This window comes from Phyllobates terribilis, unplaced genomic scaffold (assembly GCF_046119375.1).
Source record: "Phyllobates terribilis strain yellow unplaced genomic scaffold, ASM4611937v1 Scaffold_9__5_contigs__length_417890890, whole genome shotgun sequence".
NCBI classification, from domain to species: Eukaryota; Metazoa; Chordata; class Amphibia; order Anura; family Dendrobatidae; genus Phyllobates; species Phyllobates terribilis.
The window spans coordinates 85740892-85762711 of record NW_027362769.1 but is presented as its reverse complement, the minus strand read 5'-3'; the positions used below and the strand labels follow the sequence as shown (position 1 = coordinate 85762711).

The 21820-nt window shown below is 44.9% G+C and overlaps 1 long non-coding RNA gene across 1 annotated transcript in view; it reads left to right on the top strand.

Annotated features, from left to right (window-relative positions):
* Nucleotides 1–21820, top strand: part of LOC141160837 (uncharacterized) — a 67009-nt gene that overhangs the window by 14253 nt on the left and 30936 nt on the right. Inside the window, exon 2 of the long non-coding RNA XR_012250538.1 lies at nt 3633–3720. This is a non-coding gene — a long non-coding RNA (uncharacterized lncRNA). The remainder of the gene's footprint in view (nt 1–3632; nt 3721–21820) is intronic.

Here is a 21820-nt window from a genome sequence, read left to right as displayed (position 1 = left end):
CTGTACAAAATAGAATTGATTAAAGCGCTTTTCTCTGCAATCAAACCTCTACTATGGCCCATACAGGTATGTATAGATTTACTTTTCTATACCCTGTATGGCCATAGTAGAGGTCTGATAACTCCAAAGTGGTGACCTATACCATATAGCCATTATATATATCCAGAAATCATAGACACATTTATTGTGTATGTTGTTATCACCTTATAGTTGATGAAAATCATTGGTTGACGGATTTTGTTATTTTTTAAATTATTTCTAAATAAAATTTGACAGTATTAATTCATTTTCTTGTGGTTGTCCACACTTTTTTTCTTATACTGACTATAGATAGTGAGGTAGTTATCACAGGAGGGGCGTGTAGGACCAGGAGGCAAATGCTGCTCTGTCCCAGCAAAGATAAGCTCCTAGTACTAAAACAATCATTGCCTATAAACAACAGCACAGAACTTGATAAGAGAGGCATCACTGAAATCTGTGTTTTAACCTCCACAGCATGCTGTCTTCAGATTACATAGCAAAAACCTGCTGACACATTCCCTTTAATGGGCATCTGTCAGTAGGATCAACCCTTCTAAGTGTCTATATCAGCATGTAGGTCATTGGAAGCTGAATAAAGTGGTACCTTGATATCTGCAATCAGTTTATATGTAAATGAGCTGTTAAGATCTTTGAGCACTACATAGATGAAAGGGGACATTACCAGTGTAAGACTTGTAGATCAGGAGAGCAGACTGTCAGTCAGTACATGTCTCACACTGGTAATGTCCCCTTTCATATAAAACATGCTCTGGAGGCAGATTCTCAGGGAGATCTATGTCCGGCCCGTAGATCTTAACAGCTGATTTACATATCAAGAAAAATGTGTATTGCACTGGAATAAGATATCAGTTTGCAGATATCAAGGTGTCATTTCATTCAGAATCCTATGACCTGCATGCCCATATAGACGGCATAGGAGGATTGATCCTACTGGCAAATTCCCTTTAAAACCTTCCTGACTAGGCAATTTTTTGTAACTTTGAATGACGCAATGAATTTTACAATTGAGTGTACTGAAAAACTGAATTAAAATTCCAAGTGAAGTGAAACTGCAAATAAAATTCCATTTGATGAAGTTTTGTTGTTATGGAGTTCATTGATCTTGCAATATTTTCCAGGTCAGTGTGATTATGGTTGATACGAAACTTGTATAGTTTTTTTATATTTAAGTGGTGAGAATTTTTTGGTAAATTTGGAAAAAAAATGTATTTGTGTGACCATTTTCTGAGACCGTTAACGCTCTCACTTTTATGTCGATGGAGCTGTGTGGTGCTTTATTTTTTTGCATGGCAAGCTGATGTTTTTAGTGATACAATTTAGGGGTAGATTGGTGTTTTGATCTCTTATTGCATTTTTGTCATAGTTGTTGTGACAAAAAAAATGCAAGTCTGGCATTTCAACCTTCTTTCTCTTTACGACGTTTAAAAATCAGATTAATTAATTTTATTTTGTGATTGATTAGACTTTTTATATACTCCGTGATGGCAAATATGTTTATCTTTATAATTTTGTGCTATTTCTTTATTCTTAATTATGGAAAAGGTTGGAAATTAGAATTATTATATTTTTTTAATCTGAGTGCTTATACTATGTAACGCAATACCAAAGTCTACCAGGCTGGTCTTCACAAGAGCACTATCATGGCAGGCATTGGGGCACAAAGCTAGTAGGTCATATGTCAGGAATGTGTTAAAAAACTCCTATGGGAGAGTAGATCTCTTAAATGTGATGTCAAAGGGTTTTAATGTTAAAGGGCCATAACGGTAAGGTAAGAAGACAAAAGATCACTTTTCTTCTTTCTAAGGTACTAAAAAGTTAGACAGCCACCCTTGCCATATACTATAATTTAGCAGTGATCCAGCTGGTGTTATATCCATTGCTTTGGGGGCTGGCAAGAGCGGAAAATGTGATCACAAGCCTGGGCTATACCGACTTTTCTTTTGTACATCACTCACTAAATACAGTCATGGCCAAAAGTTTTGAGAATGACACCAAAATTATATTTTCACATGATCTGCTGGCCTCTGGTTTTTATTAGTGTTTGTCTGATGTTTATATCACATACAGAAATATAATTGCAATCATATTATGAGTACCAATAGGTTATATTGACAGTTAGAATGAGTTAATGCAGCAAGTCAATATTTGCAGTGTTGCCCCTTCTTCTTCAAGACCTCTGTAATTCTCCCTGGCATGCTCTCAATCAACTTTTGGACCAAATCCTGACTGATAGCAGTCCATTCTTGCATAATCAATGCTTGCATTTTGCCAGAATTTGTTGGTTTTTGTTTGTCCACCCGTCTCTTGATGATTGACCACAAGTTCTCAATGGGATTAAGATCATGGGAGTTTCCAGGCCATGGACCCAAAATCTCTATGTTTTGTTCCATGAGCCATTTAGTTATCACCTTTGCTTTATGGCAAAGTGCTCCATCATGCTGGAAAAGGCATTGTTGGGCGCCAAACTGCTCTTGGACGGTTGGGAGAAGTTGCTATTGGAGGACATTCTGGTACCATTCTTTATTCATGGCTATGTTTTTAGGCAAGACTGTGAGTGAGCCGATTCCCTTGGCTGAGAAGCGACCCCACACATGAATGGTTTCAGTATGCTTTACTGTTGGCATGAGACAAGACTGGTGGTAGCGCTCACCTCTTCTTCTCCGAATAAGCTGTTTTCCAGATGTCCCAAACAATCGAAAAGGGGATTCATCAGAGAAAATGACTTTTCCCCAGTCCTCAGCAGTCCACTCCCTGTACCTTTTGCAGAATATCAGTCGGTCCCTGATGCTTTTTCTGGAGAGAAGTGGCTTCTTTGCTGCCCTCCTTGAAACCAGCACTTGCTCAAAGAGTCTCCGCCTCACAGTGCGTGCAGAAGCACTCACACCAGCCTGCTGCCATTCCTGAGCAAGCTCGGCACTGCTGGTAGTCCGATCCCGCAGCTGAAACAGTTTTAAGATACGGTCCTGGCTCTTGCTGGTCTTTCTTGGGCGCCCTGGATCCTTTTTGACAACAATGGAAGCTCTCTCCTTGAAGTTCTTGATGATGCGATAGATTGTTGACTGAGGTGCAATCTTTGTAGCTGCGATACTCTTCCCTGTTAGGCCATTTTTGTGCAGTGCAATGATGGCTGCACGTGTTTCTTTAGAGATAACCATGGTTAACTGAAGAGAAACAATGATACCAAGAACCAGCCTCCTTTTAAAGTGTCCAGTGATGTCATTCTTACTTAATCATGACTGATTGATCGCCAGCCCTGTCCTCATCAACACCCACACCTGTGTTAATTGATCAATCACTAAAACGATGTTAGCTGCTCCTTTTAAGGCAGGACTGCAATGATGTTGAAATGTGTTTTGGGGGTTAAAGTTCATTTTCTGGGCAAATATTGACTTTGCAAGTACAGTAATTGCTGTTAAGCTGATCACTCTTTGACATTCAGGAGTATATGCAAATTGCCATTACAAAAAATGAAGCAGTAAACTTTGGAAAAATTACTATTTGTCTCATTCTCAATACTTTTGGCCATGACTGTACATCCATAGATGTGGCATTTTCTAAAATTCATGTTTGTTTTCTGTTGTCTTATATAGAGTCATCAAATCATCAAATCAAAACCTTCCGAGATCTTTTGGATCCAGTATGTGAAATAATTCCCCATCATTTGGATCTAGAAAAAAGGTAACTAGCAGTGAATTTGGTCTTGTGAATTCACACAATACATTTCTGTGATAAAAAACTACTGATCTTGAAGTTCTCTGCAGATACATAAGAACATAATGAAAGTGGTGTCAAGATTAAATAAAGAATCTTCTAAAAGTACCAAATGTGATTTAAGCATTTGTAGTCACATAAAACAGTCCCATTATTTGTGTTCAGTCCTTAGTGAAGGACATGGAATGTGTCCTCTTAAGTTGAAGCTTCCATTGATCTGTTTGGGTGGTCTTATATCCACGCTGCTGATACCCCAGTGCTCAAAAGCTTGGGCCAGAGAATTCAGGACTCTATTGTAAGATGAGCTTGTAAGGAGTGAGGTGATGAGTAGGGGCCCTGTGGGGCAGACAAGGACACATGCTGAAGTGCTGTAACCCCCCCCTACCCCATACTACTGTATGTCTTCAAGACATGATGATTTTTTGAACATTAACCCTTAAGTTAAAGGGTTATTCCCAAAATTCACAACATAGTCTTAGAATAATTCACACATATTTATTAACTTGTGCCCATATAACTCAGTTTTAAATCCAACCCCAATTTGCAAATATCACCTACCAAAGGATGCCCCTCCAGGCTTTATTCACGCTCAAGTTGTAACTGAGCTGTTGTATTTCCAGTGCTCCTGGTCGATCATGTGCAGTGCAAAGTCAATATCGACCCTCTAATGAGCCTTGCCACATGACTTAGGATAAAAGATAAAAGCCAAAACCAAACTCTCAATTTGCAGACACTGTGTTTCAGGGTACTGCCCCTCATCACCTTGTCACTCTCCTCAAGGAGAAACGTTACACTTTGGATCCCGGTCAGATGCCTCTCACCCAGCCAAACCAGATCTCACACTTTGCACTGACAAAGGGCAGTACCCCGAAACACAGCGTCTGCAAACTGAGATTGAGATTTTGGTTTTGGCCTTTATTCTAAGTCATGTGGCAAGGCTCATTAGAGGGCCGATATTGACTTTTAGGGTTAATGCTTTCAATAGGCGGCACTAGAGTTCTAGTCCTCTTCCTCTCTGAAGAGACAGTTTGCATATTTCCCAGAGAAGCATTGCAAGACTTAAAAGTCTCCTCACCTTGGTATGTCAGGCTTGATATGTCACTCTCCGCAAAGAGAAATGTTACCCCTTGGCTACCGGTCTGACGCCTCTCACCCAGCCAAACCAGAACTCACACTTTGCACTGACAGGGGCAGCACCCCAAAACACAGTGTCTGCAAATTGAGATTTTGGTTTTGGATTTTACCCTAAAACATGTGGCAAAGCTCGTTCGAGGGTCGATATTGACTTTTAGGATTGCTACTTCCTGTAGGTGGCAATAGAGTTCTGCTCCTCTTACTCTCTGAAGAGACAATTTGCTTATTATGGCAGGAAACCCCTAAAATATTGCAAAATGCGTACTTTTTCTAACACATTTATTTTCCCCAAAAGGACTACAGTTTAAAGGTTTTAACTAGAGATTAGCAAATCGATTTCATGTGAAAAAGCATGAAAGTCTGTTAGTTTCCTGTGTTATTAAGTGGGCTGTTGGTTACTATCGGGTTACCATCATTTTTTATGGTGAGGTCACTTTGACATTACTAAGGCTGGATTTGCATGAAGTAGCTCGAAAGGGGTTGGATATAGTCCTAAGAGACCTCAGAGTTTTACACTTGTCTATTCAGGGCAGCTGAAGGTTTTGCAAAATTGTGATTTGCAGTGAATCAATTAGCTGCAAATCCAATTTTTGGGAGAAATTTGACAAACATGGCAAATTTGAACTTCAAAGAATTTTATCAGCTCTATTTATAACATACTGTACAGCTGTTTGAACCCAGGGACCCTACCACAGTGTATACTAGATGTAGCAAAGAAAATGTATGCATTCACATCATTACAAAACTTCCTTGCACAAAGGATGACAGACAGATATGCCTCCTGTTCTCATGTTCTAGTGCAGTTCAAGTAGTGAAGAAAGAAACCAGCATAACAACAATATATATATATATATATATACTGTATATAACAACATAACAACCCTGTAGTAAGTAAGTAAATAGCAATAGTACATGTAAATAACAAAGGTACTTCGTTGACACTGTTTTGATCAAAAAAGCATAAAAGCCAGCCCACCGCAAAAAGGTATACCCAACCAGTCCAGTGTTTCCATTGCAGAAATTAGATGAGTTTTTGCCACCTTGCAAAGTTTTGAAATAAGTAGCACTCAGAAAAGCTTTCTATTTAAATGTCTTTTTTAGCACATAGGTATAACAAACCGGGTTGCTAGATCCTGAGCAACAAGTAAACAATACTGGATCACATTTTTGAATCTCTGTTTCTTGTGACTTTGCTTAGGGTCTGGGTACTCTGTTGACCCCTGGACTTTAATGTGTGTTGGATAATGGCTTATTGGAGGTATTTGACAAACTGGAAATTAAAAGAGGGTTTACGCCTGAGTGACCGGACCAAATTTTTTAAAATCTGACACGCGTCACTTTATGTAGTTATAACTCTGGAACGCTTCAAAATATCCCATTGATTTTGAGAATGTTTTTTCGTGACATATTATGCTTTATAATAATGGTAAATTTAGGTTGATATGCTTTGTGTTAATTTATAAAAATATCATAAATTTGACAAAAAAAAAAAAAAAATTAACAATTTTCAAAATTTGAATGATTATCCCTTTAATCTAGATAGTCATACCGCACAAACATATTAATAAATAACATTTCCCTCATGTCTGCTTTATATCAGCTCCATTTGTAAAATGTTCTTTTATTGTGTTAGCATTCTAGAAGGTTTAAAAATGTAGCTGTCATTTTTCAAGGAAATTTCCGAAACTTATTTTTTTTAGGGACCCGTTCGGTTTTTAAAAATGACTTTGGGGGTCCTATATATTGGAAACCACCCAAAAGTGATACCATTTTAAAAACTGCACCCCTCAGTGTATTAAAAATTGCTTTCAGATACTTCATTAACCCTTCAGGTGGTTTTCAGGAAGTGGCATGACAGGAATGAAAAATGATAACTTCAGAACAGGTCGCTATAGCTGTCAGACTCTAAGGCCGTTATTTGGCCATGAATTGCCATTGCAAGCATCAGGATCACACAATCAAGATCTCAAGGTGCCAATGGGGTTAAAGAGGGAGCCCCCGCACTCTGTTAACTATTTAGATTCTATAGTCACTATTGACAACAGCATCTAAGGGGTTAAACAGCCATGGTTGGTGCCAACACTGATCATGGCTGATGCAGCAAGTTGTTAGCCGACAGCAACAGGATCGTTGTCACCCGTCGGGGGATGCTAGTCTCTTATATCACATGTCAGTAAAAAGACGTATTGGCGGTCACTAAGAGGGTTAAAGAATCCTCCCAGTACTGAGACTTTTCTCATGGAACCTGCCCTTTCAGTTCAGTAAACTATTTCTAAAAACTGAGGTCGTCTCAATGGGCGCCATGTGAAAAGAGTCGTATGGAGGAGTAAGTCGCCATCAATCAGGCAGGTGCGAAAAAACTTTATTGTAGTATAATGCAACGAGTTTCGAATCCAGCATAAAGAATCTTTTGCAGGCATGTGCTTATTGTTTCATCTTCTAAAATATAAACACACCCGCTAGTTTTGCATCTATTGTGTTTATATATTAGAAGATAAAACCATGTACACATGCCTGCAGAAGAACCGCACGTTGGAACTGAAACGCGTTACATTATCCAACAATAACGTTTTTTCGTCTCTGCCTGATTGATGATGAATGATTTAATCCTCAAAAAGAGCCTTTCGATATTGTGCCCATAAAGATGATCTCAGCTTGCAGCATTGGATTACCGTATCCTCGTATTTCTCCTCTGGTGGAAAAGGATCTGGTTATTTGGAGCGACAGGTGGATAACGTGATGCATTTTACACTCTCCATAGCAGGTGCCTAAACAGACAAAAGAGGACCCCTGTGCAAGAACAAAACATGGGTCCCTTCCAGTCCAATAGCTCATCATAATGCACAATTCCACCTGCTTTGGAGGTGACAGTAGCCCCCTTATCTCTTGGGTCGCTGTACAGGTTGCACCAATGGTATGTCCAGCCTTTCTCCATGGTGGTGCACACACAGTACAATTCTTCCAGGTGAGAGGACACCTATAATTTCGTTCATTTATCCTGGTACGTATACAGGATCCCACTAGGGAGCACCTCCCTTCTCTTTCTTTTGCCTTTGTACCTTCAGATCAGTAAACTGTTTTTTTAAAGCCACCTTTGAGAAAAACTTGTGTAATCCTATAGGACTAGACCCACCCCGCCGCACTTTGGGCTTCTTTGCTTATGATCTCAGTGCTGGATTTCTCAGAAAGAACAAAATGGATTTCTACAATCAAGATATGGATTTAATTAGCATGGAAGTTCCTGTATATACATGTCATTAGATGGAAGTATAAAATCCTCATGAGGAGATCCCTTTAAGGAAAACTACATGTCACTCTGTAATAAATAATAATATTGCGTGTGCGAAGATGAAGGAGTTGCTCTTTACTGTGGCTTCTTCCGCCCCGGCTCATGAAAGGGAGTCTTGAGTATGTGATTGAAATTGGCTACTTCTTTCCATTGGTCCAAACTGCCAGAAAACCTATTAAAATGTAAAAGTTATTCAAACTTCTACATAAGATAATATACCGTATATATTTTTTTCTCTTTTCTGAGATAGAATCGTTTGATTACTCTATACATGTGTGGAGGGAATTTAGCTAGTAAGTGAGACTTCTGATGTGAAGTATATAGTATGTCATATTTTCTGTTCAGTTTCTAATACTTTTATCCAACAAATTCATACCTTGCTTTATATGGGAATTTCCAGCAAACCTGAGAGTACCCAAAATAACTGAAAAGACAGCCTCACTCACGGCTAAAATAGCACATTGTAATCTTCTGAGAATCCCACAGATAACCAAGCATGAGTATGAGATTTAACAGCACTCCCTGGGGAAATGGATGGACAGATGGATGAGAAGACGGAGAACAGCTATTAAAAGATATTTTAATATATTAAGTCCAGCTACTAGGCACGTGGCAAAGCTTCATCTTCATTTGGGCAACTATTAGAAAGAAATCAGATCAGTGTTCAGAGAGAAGCTGTGCGGAAGTAGAAAGAGAGGGATAAAAGGACAAGATAGAAAAAGTAGGGCTGATTATAAAACCTATGCTCATATACCTGGTAGTGGGCATTTGAATATATATGCGGACACAGACAGAAGAGGACCCTGTGCTAGATGCTAGAATAGTATATGGGCCCTTTGCAGTCCAATAGCTCATCATAATGGTCAATTCCATCTGTTTTAGAGGTGGAAATGGGCCCCCTTACGTCTTGGGCCCCTGTGCAGTTGCACAGGTTGCAACGATGATATGTCCGACCCTGTATATATATGATGACACATTCCCCTTGTATTTTAGGCAAAAATAAATATATATTGTCATCTTTTACATTTTAAAAATGACAAAAAAAGAAAATGGGCCAATGCAACAGTTTGGGCACCTTGGAGATTGTGCTCAGATTGAAATGTAATTAAGAAATAGCAGTTAACAGGAACAGTAAAGGTCAAGAAAAGATCTGGAAGACCAAGCAACATTTCAGTGAGAGCTGCTCGTAGGATTGCTAGAGAGGCAAATCAGAACCCTGCTTGACTGCAAAAGACCTTCAGAAAGATTTAGCAGACTCTGGAGATGTAGTGCACTGTTATACTGCTCAGAGACACCTGCACAAATATGGCCTTCATGGAGGAGTCAACAGGAGAAAACATCTCATGATCAATCCTGTTTTGGGGTTGTGTTGCAGCCAATAGCACGGGGAAGATTTCATGGCTAGAGGGAAGAAAGGATTTAATGAAATTTCAACAAATTCTTGATGCAGACATAACACCATCTGTAAAAAAGCTGGAGTTGAAAAGAGGATGGCTTCTACAATGAATAATGATCCTAAGCACACGTCAAAATCACAAGCTGAAGGTTTTACAATGGCCCTCACAGTCCCCTGATCTGAACATCCTTGAAAATCTGTCGCTAGACCTCAAATAGCAGTGCAAGCAAGACACCCCAGGAATCTCACAGAACTGAAAGAATTTTCCAAGGAAGAATGGATGAAAATCCCTCAAACAAAAATTGAAAGACTCTTGTCTATCTACAAAAACATTTGCAAGCTGTCGTACTTTCAAAAGGGGATGCTACTGGGTACTAACCATGCAGGGTGCCAAAACTTTTGCATTGGACCTTTTTCCTTTTTGTAATTTTAAAGATGTAAAAGATGACATATATATATATACACTGCTCAAAAAAATAAAGGGAACACTTAAACAACAGAATATAACTCCAAGTAAATCAAACTTCTGTGAAATCAAATTGTCCACTTAGGAAGCAGCACTGATTGACAATTAATTTCACCTGCTGTTGTGCAAATGGAATAGACAATAGATGGAAATTATTGGCAATTATCAAGACACCCTCAATAAAGGAGTGGTTCTGCAGGTGGGGACCACAGACCACATCTCAGTACCAATGCTTTCTGGCTGATGTTTTGGTCACCATCCACCAACGTCACGTTGCACCACAAACTGTCCAGGAGTTGGCGGATGCTTTAGTCCAGGTCTGGGAGGAGATCCCACAGGAGACCATCCGCAACCTCATCAGGAGCATGCCCAGGCGTTGTAGGCAGGTCATACAGGCACATGGAGGCCACACACAATACTGAGTCTCATTTTGACTTGTTTTAAGGATATTACATCAAAGTTGGATCAGACTGTAGTGTGTTTTTCCACTTTAATTTTGGGGGTGACTCCAAATCCAGGCTTTCATTGGTTAATAAATTTGATTTCCATTGATGATTTTTGTGTGATTTTGTTGTCAGCACATTCAACTTTGTACAGAACAAAGTTTTCAATGAGAATATTTCATTCATTCAGATCTAGGATGTGTTATTTGAGTGTTCCCTTTATTTTTTTGAGCAGTGTATATATTGCCTAACATACAAGGGAAATGTGTCATCTTTAACTTTAGCCCTTTTAGAGATCATTTCATCTTCAAGTTACTTAACTTTTCACAATAACAGTATTTTTGACCAGGGGTGCCCAAACTTTTACATGCCACTGTATATATATAAATATCTTTATGTATATATTACCCCTTACATTAAGACATAACTAATAAATATATAGTTATTTGTTGATAATATAATATAGGAGGGAGAGTCATACATTAGAGCAGAAATTCCTGACTTGCTCTGGGTTGAGTGTGTCCTGGGAAAAAAGTGATCTATCATTAGAAGGTCTATGACACTGGAATTTGTAAATGACAAGCTTTCATTCATACCTGCTCTAGTCTTGGTGAGGAAACCAGATGTGACAAAGATTCTTAAAAATGCCCAGTGACAGAGTAACTTGAAGGTTGATGAGCACCATTGCAAAATCTATTAAAGGGCCCACGCCTACATGGTTATATTTCACTGGTCTCTCTGTTGCACAATGGTCTTTGACGGCCTGGGTGACATTTACATTTAGAAAATTATAGCTGCTACCCACTTGCCCAGTGGTTTAGTTTAAAAAAACACAGTGACATATCTGAAGACATCGTACTTTGTTAGATAAGGAATTTCAAGATTCTCTAGACCAGATTACAAACCAACGAGCTTCATGTACTAGAAGAGCCAGTAAAATTTTGTAACTTCCATAGTTCGCGCCTACTTTTTTTTATACTTCCAATAGTTGTTGATGGAAAACTGTCGAAAGAACATCGCCATACTTTTTGGGGAGCTAGGACTTGTTGGGCAGCATGGTGGCTCAGTGGTTAGCACTACAGCCTTGCAGCAATGGGGTCTTGGGTTCAAATCCCACAAAGGACATCATCTGCAAGTAATTTGTATTTTCTCCCCGTGTTTGCGTGGGTTTCCTCTGGGTTCTCCGGTTTCCTCCCACACTCCAAAGACATACTGATAGGGAATTTAGATTGTGAGCCCCAATGTGGACAGCGATGATTATGTATGTAAAGCGCTGTAGAATATGTTAGCTCTATATAAAAATAAAGATTATTATTCACACACTGTATTTTTTGTTCTGTATGTTTTTTTCCATTAAAAAAAACAGCATTTTACAGTATCAGAAAAGTAAAAGAGATTTTTGAGATCTCGTGCACTCGCTGCTTATTTTTTCCTTGCAGATATGAATCATCAAAGCAATCTTTCATATGATTTCAGGTCTTGGTCCTGCTCGGTCCTTACTCACATTACGTCTCTTGACATATTGTAAGCTTTTGAAACTAGAGGTTAGGACCTTCCCGAATAGAGTTACCTTGACGTGGTGGAATGGCTTTTACGTTTTTTTATATCAAAATTACATTGATTAAGTGCTCTATATTATTTTCATTTATTGCTATTTATTTATTTGCTGCAGGGTATTTGCTTATTATGTTTTTATCTTAGGTTTTGTCTGTTTAGTGGCCAGTGTGAACATGCTCCTACACATTGCCTACACACCAACTTATATTCCAGTTCATTTCTTTCGTTTTTTGCACTCAGTGCACTGCCTTTTCTTTGAGCTGAACATTACATTTATATAGCTCCTAATGGCTGGGTGTCCATTAGTTGGGGTCTCCGTCCTGCTTGGCCCTTATTCACATGTACATCATTTGACATATGGTATGTCTTTAATACTAGAAGTTAGAACTATCCCAAAGAGGGTCACCTTGACGTGGTGGGGTGGCTTTTAAATTTTTTTTTAATCAAAATTATATAAAATAAGTACCCTGTGTTATTTTTATGCACTATTGCTTTTATTTATTTACTGCAGGATATTTGCTCATTTTGTTTCTCAAGTTTTGTCAATTTTTCAAATCTGCAGCATGCTAGTTCTTTTACTGTTTTCCAGCATTTTTTACCCATTTAAATGAATAAAATAAACACAAATAAAAACACATCAAAATGCGATTTTCCTGAAAATACTCTGCTGAAAAATCCACTTCAAATATTCAACGTGTGCATGTAGCTTTATTTCTAAACATCTGCTGGCTTGATTATAGGATCCCCACACCTCTATCAATAGTGTTTTCTAATAAAAATTATATGTATTCATGGACTCGCGCCTACTTTTTAATATTTTTTGCAGCATAACAAATTTCTGTGTTTGTGGAGACATCACACATTATAGGGTGGCACACAAGATGCCTATGAGCTATGACTCTGTAATATAAAATCAGTGTCCATGAGAATTTAAGGTGTGCATGGACCCTCTAAGGTTAAGTTCCCATGATGAATTTTTAGTGAGTTTTTGAAGCTGCATGTATTCATTGTGCAAAAAAACGCAGCATCTTACTGTTCCAGCTGTTACGCTGACGCCCAGACTGTTTGGAGTGAGCGTGGTTTGTGGTCCCAGTGGGCCCCGAACCGAGGAGTGCCTGGAGGGGCGTGACTAAGGGCCTCGCCAGATTCGACCCCAGACGCACGACCGGCGTCTTAACAACTCCGCGGTCCGAGAAGGGACGAGGGAGGAGGTCCAGGTGCTACTCCAGGGCAGACTTCGGTCACACAACTGTTGACCCACACCAGGGTATGCAGGAATGGACAGGTTCAGCTGGTGTGTAGATAAGCACCGGCAGGTGTGGTAGGTCCAACAGGAATGCAGATAGGCAGGCGAGTACTGGCAGACACGGCTGATATACAGGCAGGCGGGCACGGCTGGTATACAGACAGGCAGGTACTGGCGGGCATGGCTGGTATACAGACAGACGGGTAGACAGGCTGGATAGGGACTAGTACAAATTGGGATACAGGAGCAGAGCCGCAGGTGCAGGTGGGAAGCAGAGCAGAGCCGCAGGTACAGGCGGGAAGTGGAACATAGCAACAGGTGCGGGCGGGAAGCAGCTCTGTTCACAAGGAACAGATGTGTCACCCTGGCCTGGATGCCACAAATGTATAATAAAGCTGTGTCTGAGAGCAAGGGGGAGGTTCTCTAGTCAAGGACCATTAGCATGCAATACCTCCTGTCACAGGCCAGTAGGGGGGAGCAGGCTGCCCCTATAAAAGCTGGAACTGGGGGCAGGGTTAGAGAGAACTGGACAACCTGTCTCTGGATTGAGAGGTGTCCCAGTGCAGGGACAGACAGTTGTGTTGCAGCCTAAGAGGACGTGTGGCAGTAGGAGAGCCACGAGCCAGGGACAAAAGGCCTGGCAGATAAAGAAACTAACCTACCAGACTTTGGTGTCTGAGGCTGTGAGGATTCTACGTCCTACAGCAGATAACCAGTCCGCAGGGGACTGTATGTTCCTTGGCCCAAGAAGCCCGGAGGTTCCGCCACACCAGAAGGGACCAGCAAAGCCGTACCAGGCCGGGAGTAGAAAGGAACCCAAGTTGCAAGCCATACGGGCGAGAGGACACGGCGAGCTCAGGAACGTGGGCTGTTACACCACAAGAAGGGAAATAGCCAGAAGGAGCACAGAGAGCATGGTAGGCCTACACCCTCACCTTGACCAGGGCCAGCTTCCCACTTGTTCTCAGACATCCAGGCCCCCTCCTAGCCGGGCCTGTTTCTGGGTCGTTTCACCTGTTCTAATAAAGACCCTGAACTGTTTAAGAGGCCTCCGTTTCCTGGCTATCGTGGTCGGAATCATCCCCTCCATCATCCATTATATACTGCCCTGGGGCCCTACTCCTCCCGTGGGGAGTTGCACTATTCAGCGCTGCACATTGACATCAGCCCCAGTGGTCTGCACTGCAGCGGCAGTTAGCACTGACCGCAATCCACGGGTGGCGTAGTCGGACATTACTTAAAACTTATAAAGGACTGCCACTGGTCTGACCACCCTGAGCCACGGACCGGGTTGCCACTACTACCCCCATCGTCTCCCTATTGCCCGGCTCCGAGTGCCCCATGGCCCAGGGGGCGAGTCAGCTTTGGCGTAGTCGGCAGGATTGTGACCAACCCGCCACAAACGGGTATTGCGTGCCTGAAAAAGACTGTACACGTACCTTAAAAAGAAGTTTCCCACCATCCGGAGCCGTTTCCCACCATCTTCCGTCGGTTCCCGCCATCTTCAGCCGTTTTCCCGCCATCGGACCCCATCTTCAGGACGCCACGCGGGAAGAAGAGGGGCGTGGACGTCCAAACCACGCGAGACCTGAAGCTCCGCCCTACGCCCCGATGCTGCGCAAGGTCCTGGAAGGGAGAGAGAACGACGCTGACGTCACCAGGACGCGACACAAGGTCCTCGTTCGTAGCAGCACCAGCGGAGCCGCGGCCTACAGAAGAGGATCGTCGGAAGGTAGGCCACGCTTAACTAGGGGGGAGGAAGTTGTCGGATGCGGAGGCGCCCACTACCAACAGCTCAGCTGCAGCAGCGGTGATGCCATTCTCCCTGCCTTACATCCCTGGAGTGGCCTGGCTGCCCAAGTATTCAGGGGAGCCCCATTCACTAACTGACTTTAAGGAAAGGCTGTACAGTTTGTTCCAAGTTTACCCCCTGACAGAGGAACAGAAGATTAGCATACTGACAGGGCAGTTAACTGGCGCAGCCCAGCGGGAGGTAAAGTCATGGCCCGCTGAGGAGAAAAGGACCGTAAAGGACATTCTGGCCCGGCTGCGGGGTACCTTTGATACACGTACCTCCGCTGAAATTAAAATCCGGTTCTACGGATGTAAGCAGCGGGCACAGGACATCATCAGGGACTATGCCCTAAATTTGCAGCGTGCAGGATACAGACAAGCTACTAACAGAACAGTTCATAGAAGGTCTGCTGTCTAGCGCCCACAGGACCCAGCTGCGCCTCATGTTCTTTCAGAACCCTGATCTGACTTTTGCCCAGTTTAAGGACAGGGCCATAAGGGTGCTCCGTGAACCCACAACAAGTGGCGCCATAAGCCCCCGGCGCCCTGCTCTCACCTATCACAAGGAGGCAGCGCCCTCCTCTATAGACTCTGTGGGGGCTGATGAACAGGCCCTGAACCAAGCCCTATCGAAAAATCTGCACCACCAAGTCCAGGAGCTGACCAGGAACGATGCGGCGTTGACCAGGACCGTCCAGGCGTTGCAAGTGGACCCGTGAAGACCCATCGATTTGGCCTCAAGTCCGGAGGATGTCCCGTGGCATCGACAGAGGAGGATCCCGTCGTTCCGAGGAAGGCCCACAGACCGCTACGCGGAGGATGGACAGCCCATTTGCCGTCGATGCAACCAGCCCGGACACATCTCCAGGTACTGTAATTTAAACGGGTCCAACCTGGGGCAGAGGGCCAACCCCCAGGCATAAGATCACCAGGCCCTTATAATTGGCGTAATAAGTACGTTGGGGGGCGCCCGGTTTTACCCGTGGTGCTGGACGATATGCCCATGAGCGCCTTGCTGGATACCGGGTCGCAAGTAACTACTATCCCTTATGTACTTTTTAAGCAGTATTGGACTGATGCTGATATAACACGGTATCCAGACAGTGACTTGAGCATCATCGTCAGTAATGGCTTGCCCGTGCCGCAGATGGGGTTCAAGGAGATGACCATTAAAATTGGTAAAGTTGAACTACCGGCACAGGGAGTGATTATTGTGGACATTGACCGTCGTGAAAGTCACCCTAAAATAACTGTGGGTACTAACGTGATTGAAAATTGTCTTTCAGAGGTAATTGTAATTCTACAACAGGTGGCGGTGAATGCTAGTTCCGGCCAACAGAGAGTCCTCAACAAGGAGATAAAAGCCCTGATGAGACGGCAGCAGGTAGAACTGTCTGGTGGTGAGATCGGTAGCGTAAGACTGAGTGACCCATTCCCCATTTCCATGCCTCCCAAAAGTGAAATGATGATCTGGTGTCGGACTGCAATCGGGTTGAGAGGTAGAGACTACCAAGCCATGGTAGAACCCGTGTACTCAGACAGCAGGCCCACCATTTTGACAGCCCAGGGGGTTGTTGATGTCCATTATGGGAGGGTGCCCGTTCGCATTCTCAACATTGGGGAGAGGGAGGTACACTTACCCAGGTACGCTACACTTGACAAACTGTTTGCTGTTGAGCACAAGGCTATCAGGGCCGTGGAACCTTTGCCTCCATCTCCACAGGCGGAGGGTAATGGCTCCCAGAAACAAAAGGAGGACTGGTGCCAGAAAATCCATGTGGGTGCTGACTCCACTCCCCTGCACCAAAAACAAGGAGTCTACCGGGTGGTACAGGAGTACGAGAAAGTCTTTAGTAAGCACCCGCTAGACTTCGGCAGAGTAAAAGGGATAGAACACCACATCCCCACAGGGAGCCACCCACCAATAAAAGAGAGACACAGACCTGTACCCCCTGCACATTATCAAAACGTAAAGGGCATGATAAGAGAAATGAAAGAAGCTAGGGTCATTAGAGATAGCTGTAGCCCCTGGGCAGCCCCCTTGGTTCTGGTAAAAAAGAAAGACGGCACCATGAGAATGTGCGTGGACTATAGACAAATCAACCGTATCACCCATATAGACGCGTACCCGTTACCTAGGATAGAGGAGTCTTTAGCCGCACTAAAATCAGCTGACTTATTTTCTACTTTGGACCTTACTAGCGGGTACTGGCAGGTTCTTGTGGCAGAGGCTGACAAGGAGAAGACCGCCTTCACCACCCCGATGGGACTGAGCGAGTTCAACTGTATGCCCTTCGGGCTCTGCAATGTACCAGGGACCTTCCAGAGGCTGATGGAATGCTGTCTAGGGCACTGAAACTTCGAGACGGTCCTCCTTTACCTGGACGACGGGATCGTCTATTCGAAGACTTACGAGGACCATCTAAAGCACCTGGACGAGGTGTTCGAAGCCCTGGCAGGCTATGGCCTGAAGGTGAAACCATCAAAGTGTCACCTGTTGAAACCAAAGGTCCAGTACCTAGGGCACGTGGTGAGTGCGGAAGGAGTAGCCCCCGACCCTGACAAAGTCACGGCAATCAAGGGCTGGCCAAGCCCCTCGAACATCAAAGAAGTGAGGCAATTCCTCGGGTTGGTAGGCTACTACCGAAGGTTCATCCCCGGGTTCACTAAGATGGCAGCTCCTATGCAGGACCTCCTGATAGGACAGTCTAAGTCCAGAAGCCAAAAGCCACCCTTCAAGTGGGATAAACCGGAAGAGGAGTCCTTCCGCCAGTTGAAGATGGCCCTCACAGGGGATGAGATCCTGGCCAACCCTGATTATGGCCAGCCTTTTATTCTCCACACAGACGCCAGTAATGTGGGACTGGGAGCCGTACTGTCACAAAACCAACAGGGCCGAGAAAGGGTGATCGCGTACGCCAGCTGGAAGCTGAGGCCCACCGAGAGGAACCCGGAGAATTACAGCTCCTTCAAGCTAGAATTCTTGGCTGTGGTGTGGGCCGTAACGGAACACTTCAAGCATTACCTGGCCTCCGCAAAGTTCACTGTGTACATGGACAACAACCCGTTAACACACCTAGACAGTGCAAGACTTGGTGCCCTGGAACAGCGGTGGATGGCCCGTCTCTCCAATTATGACTTCGTGATCAAGTACCGGGCAGGCAAAACCAATGCCAACGCTGACGCCCTATCGAGAATGCCTCACTTACCTGAAGGTGAAGAAGACCCAGAAGAGCTGGAGGAGGTAGAACTCCCCGCGTTTCACCGGTATGGAGCCGCTCAATACACCCACCGCGTGAAGGAGGAAGATTTAACAACCGTTATGATCAATCCCCTACCTCACCACAGCTGGGCCGAGACCCAAGATAGTGACCCTGCAATCCGCCTGGTGAAAGATCTGCTGACCCAGGAAGACGCCCGCTTTGATCCGGATGCTCCAGAGGAAGCCAAGCAGCTATGGAAAGAGAAGAGCAAGCTGTTCCTCTATGAAGGCAAGCTATGCAGAAGACTTGTCAACCACCGGACACATGAGCTGACCTGGCAAGTCGTGGTCCCAAGCCGGGATGCAGCTATGGTCCTGGGGGCCTACCATGACAGAGCGGGGCACTTCGGTTGGAAGAAACTGGAGTTCCTGCTAAGAGGACGGTTCTTTTGGGTCGGCATGAGAGGGGCTGTAGAGAAGTGGTGCCGGGACTGTGGCCCCTGTAACCTAAGGAGGAAGGACCGCACCAGCCAGAAGACACCCTTGAGGCCCATCGTCACCACGCAGCCTCTTGAGCTGGTAGCTCTGGGCCACGTCAAATTGGCCCCAAGCCGGTCAGGATACATCTATGCCCTGACATTTGTGGACCACTATTCCCGTTTTCTAGTGGTGGTCCCGGTAAAAGACTTGACAGCCCAAACGGCGGCCAGAGCCTTCCAGCAATACTTCTGCTGTCCACACGGGTATCCGGAACAGGTCCTGACAGACCAGGGTCCAACGTTCGAGGCTGAAATCTTCCAAGAGTTCTGCAACCTCTATGGCTGTAAGAAGATTCGGACAACGCCTTACCACCCACAAACCAACGGGATGTGTGAGAAAATGAACAATATAGTCATTGATCTGCTGAAGACGTTGCCCCTGGAGGAACGCAGCCTGTGGCCAGAAAAACTGCCGGACCTGATAGACTTATACAACCATATCCCAGTGAATGCTACAAACTGCACCCCGGCTTACCTGATGCGAGCCAGACCAGGTAAGCTACCCATAGACCTGGAGATGGGAGTCCTAATGCCTGAGGACACCTCCCCGGATGCGGACTGGAATACGGAAAGGCGACTGCAGTACAAGAAGGTACAGGAGAGTGTGGAGAAGAGCCTGGCCCAGGTGAGAGAAAGGCAAGAAAGACTCTTCAACCAACACGCCCCTGCTGGTCCCCTAGAACCTGGTAAGCATGTCCTGAAGCGAAAGAGAAGGCTACATAAGTTGGACAACCAGTGGGAAAGGGAACCTTACACCGTACTGCAGTCTGATCACGACAACCCAAAGGTGTGCGTGATCACCAAGGATGGAGGAAAAACCACTAGTACCGTCTCCAGAGACCACCTAAAAAGGTGCCCCGAGCAACTCCGTAGTGCAGAAGAGGATCAAAGTGACCTTGAACCAGCAGAGGGCAAGGAAGAAATGATCAGCACCGTTCTCGGAGAGTTCCCTCAGTCCTGGAATCGAATAAACGATGCCATAGTGGTACCCGTCCTGCATTTCCTGCAACCGGCTCAGCAACAACCTACACCAGAGCCGGAAAGTGAAGAAGAGCAAGCAGTTCCAGAGGCAGAAGAGCCTGTACCAGCAGTCCAGGAGAGTCAACCCTCTGCTGACAGTGAGCCTGCCATGCCTGCAGTAAGCCAAAGGACCCGCAGACAGCTGCCTGCCCTGCCTGTACACCCAGCTGATAGCTGTACCCTTAACGCTAGTGGGGAAAGCCAGGTCGGTCCACCACCAGACAGTGGGCTACGCAGGTCAACCAGAAGCACTAAGGGGCAAACACCCGCTCGCTGGAGAATATAGGATGCACTAAAACTGTAAATAACCCTGTTGCCAAGTGTTGAAATGTTTGCAAAGTTACATGCATGATTAGTAATTGTGTATTTCAGTTTCTTACAGTTACCGTACTGACTCAAAGGTTATGAACTTTTAATAACCGGGACTTTGTATGGACTGCGTTCGGAGCCTAACCGAGGAATGAACTAAGACTGTAAAGGACTTGGGGCTAGGACAGACTCCCACCTCGTTAAGGCTCCCCGTTGTGTTGGTGAAATGGACACCCAGTCACAGACCACACTGTGATCTTAAGAATTCAACCTGTGCGTCGTTTGTCTACTAATGTTTTATGGTCATGCATATTATCTTTGTTTATTGTTTAGTCCCAGAGTACTAAATTTTACTAGGGGGGAATGTGTCACCCTGGCCTGGATGCCACAAATGTATAATAAAGCTGTGTCTGAGAGCAAGGGGGAGGTTCTCTAGTCAAGGACCATTAGCATGCAATATCTCCTGTCACAGGCCAGTAGGGGGAGCAGGCTGCCCCTATAAAAGCTGGAACTGGGGGCAGGGTTAGAGAGAACTGGATAACCTGTCTCTGGATTGAGAGGTGTCCCAGAGCAAGGACAGACAGTTGTGTTGCAGCCTAAGAGGACGTGTGGCAGTAGGAGAGCCACGAGCCAGGGACAAGAGGCGAAGTGAGCCTGTCCTGGCAGATAAAGAAACTAACCTACGAGACTTTGGTGTCTGAGGCTGTGAGGATTCCACGTCCTACAGCAGATAACCAGTCCGCAGGGGACTGTATGTTCCTTGGCCCAAGAAGCCCGGAGATTCCGCCACACCAGAAGGGACCAGCAAAGCCGTACCAGGCCGGGAGTAGAAAGGAACCCAAGTTGCAAGCCATACGGGCGAGAGGACACGGCGAGCTCAGGAACGTGGGCTGTTACACCACAAGAAGGGAAATAGCCAGAAGGAGCACAGAGAGCACGGTAGGCCTACACCCTGACCTTGACCAGGGCCAGCTTCCCATTTGTTCTCAGACATCCAGGCCCCCTCCTAGCCGGGCCTGTTTCTGGGTCGTTTCACCTGCTCTAATAAAGACCCTGAACTGTTTAAGAGGCCTCCGTTTCCTGGCTATCGCGGTCGGAATCATCCCCTCCATCATCCATTATATACTGCCCTGGGGCCCTACTCCTCCCGAGGGGAGTTGCACTATTCAGCGCTGCACATTGACATCAGCCCCAGTGGTCTGCACTGCAGCGGCAGTTAGCACTGACCGCAATCCACGGGTGGCGTAGTCGGACAGTGCTAAACATATAGAAGACTGCCACTGTTCTGATCACCCTGAGCCACGGACCGAGTTGCCACTACTACCCCCATCATTGAACTGTTGCCCGGCTCCGAGTGCCCCACATCCCAGGGGGCAAGTCACCTCCAGCCTATGAAGAAACTGGAAATGTGGCTGGCACTGTTGCAACTTGGGTCCCTTTCTACTCCCGGCCTGGTACGGCTTTGCTGGTCCATTCTGGTGTGGCGGAACCTCCGGGCTTCTTAGGCCAAGGAACATACAATCCCCTGCGGACTGGTTATTTGCTGTAGGACTTGGAATCCTCACAGCCTCAGACACCAAATTCTGGTAGATTAGTTTCTCTTTCTGCCAGGACAGGCTCTCCTCGCCTTCCGTCCCTGGCTCGTGGCTCCTCTGCTGCCACACGACCTCCT